The sequence below is a fragment of the Octodon degus genome, unplaced genomic scaffold (assembly GCF_000260255.1).
Source record: "Octodon degus isolate 3935 unplaced genomic scaffold, OctDeg1.0 scaffold00120, whole genome shotgun sequence".
Classification (NCBI taxonomy): Eukaryota; Metazoa; Chordata; class Mammalia; order Rodentia; family Octodontidae; genus Octodon; species Octodon degus.
In genome coordinates this window covers 8,713,540-8,715,691 of record NW_004524696.1, presented here as the reverse complement: position 1 = coordinate 8,715,691, position 2,152 = coordinate 8,713,540, and the positions used below count along the sequence as shown (strand labels likewise).

At 38.8% G+C, this 2,152-nt stretch overlaps 1 pseudogene; it reads left to right on the top strand.

Annotated features, from left to right (window-relative positions):
• Positions 1–1,864, top strand: part of LOC101583700 — a 16,632-nt pseudogene extending 14,768 nt beyond the window's left edge.
• Positions 1,865–2,152: the final 288 nt, after the last annotated feature.

Sequence of the window (2,152 nt, the reverse complement as noted above, 5' to 3'; positions counted from 1 at the left end):
AGGGACCAAAATGATCAGAACTCCACGAATAAGATCAGAAGAAACCAACTAAATAGGGTAAGCAATTAAACACAACAGAAAAAGAGGTAAATTTTAAAAAAGGTAAATACCATGTCAATAGTAAGTCAATACATCTCAATTCTAACCATCAATGTAAATGGACTCAATTCATGAGTTAAGAGAATAGACTAGCACAGTGGATTAGGAAACAATACTCAACAATATGCTGTATACAAGAAACACATTTAACTCAGAAATATTCATAGACTGAAAGTCAAAGGATGGAACACAATATTACATGCCTCAGCACCTGAGAAAAAAAGCAGGGGAAAAAAAAAAAAAAAAAAAAAAAAAGAAGTTCCTTTTGGAGATAAAGTACAAAACCCAAGGTGACCCTGCTCAAAGGTGACCATGTTAGGTTTAATATTTCAACAGACCATCATCACAAATTAGAACGAGCAACCAATATAGAAGTTCTATGAAATACACTTCAGTTCACTCATGAAGCTAGAGAAATGGGTGTAATTGTGGCCATGAGAGATGGATTTGGTTCATCAAGTATGTGGATTGGGATGCTCATATGTTCTTCCACTTTAGTGAAATTCTGGATGGGACCCAGCTCCATAATGCAGGTAAAACAGAATTTACTATGGTTCCTGATATGCTTTCTGCCCAAAGAAATCATGCTATTAAGATTTTTTTTAAAACTCCCCAAGGGCACAGTTTCATTCCATTCTCATTCAGAACATCATTTTCTGGGAACTGTAGAAAAAGAAGCCACTTTTTTCAATCATAAAACCATTAGCCCCAATAAAGCCAAGGAGAAAGAGGCTGAGGATGGCATTGTTGTTTATGATGATTGTGGAGTGAAACTGACCATTGCTTTTCAAGCCAAGGATGTGGAAGGATCTACTTCCCCTCAGATAGGAGATAAGGTTGAATTTACTATTAGTGACAAATAGACCTGGGCAGAAGATTGCAGCTTGTGTCTGACTTTTAGGTCATAATTCCAACTCCAAGAGGCTCTTGGATTATGTGGCAACTCTGAAAGGTAATTTTGGATTTATTGAAACAGCCAATCATATTAAGGAAATCTTTTTTTCATTACAGTGAATTCTCTGGTGATGCTGATAGCCTGGAACTCAAGAACATGATTGAATACATGTTGTCCAAAGGAAAAGGTAACCAAGTCAGTGCTGAAAAAGTAAAGAAAACTCACTCAGTAAAATGTATTACTAAGGAAGCTGATTCCACCTGCTACTTTGGTAAAGATATTTGCCCTCTGGGGAGTGTTGATCCAACACAGACAGAGTATCAAGGAATGATTGAAATTGTGGAAGAGGTGGATATGAAAGGTGGGTTGTATCTATCTGGCATAGTTAGGATGGCCAACAAAGGGGATTGCCTACAGAAAGGGAAGAGTGTTAAGTTCCAGTTGTATGTCCTGGGCCAAAATGCATAGACTATGGCCTACAACACTACACCCTTGTGTAGGGCCACAGTGGAGTGTGTGAAAGATAAGTTTAGCTTCATTAACTATCAAGTAGGTGATAGCAAGAAGCTCTTTTTCCATGTGCAAGGGGTTCAGGATGGCATAGAGCTACAGGCAGATGAGGAGGAGTTCTCAATGATACATAACCAGCACACTGGCAAGTGTGGTGCCTGTAACACTTGGCAATTCTGAGAGGGCCCTCAGGCTGTTGCAGCCCCTTGACCTGATAGGCTGGTCAAACACTTGAAAAACATCACCCTGGATGATGCCAATGCTCTTTGCCTAACAGTTCTTCACCAGCCAAGGGGACCAGATAACTCAATGGGATTTGGTGCAGAAAGAAAGATCCATCAGGCCAGTGTCACTGACTAATCGCATGCACAAAGCACATCCTCAATTCACTATGATCAAGCTGAAGAGATTCTGGTAAAGGGTTCTGAATATTTCTCTCTTCATCCCTTCCAAAACCTGGAAAACTTACTCTATTGAGCTGTTATACCAGTTTTAACACCTTCCTCTTGTTATGTTTTAAAAAATAATTAAGTTTAAGAAACCATTTTAAAATTATGCACAGTTGCAGCCTACAGAACTTAAGGTGGTACCTTCTAATATCATTTTAGGAGTTTATTTGGTATGTGTAATGCAACTGGTAATTGCAAA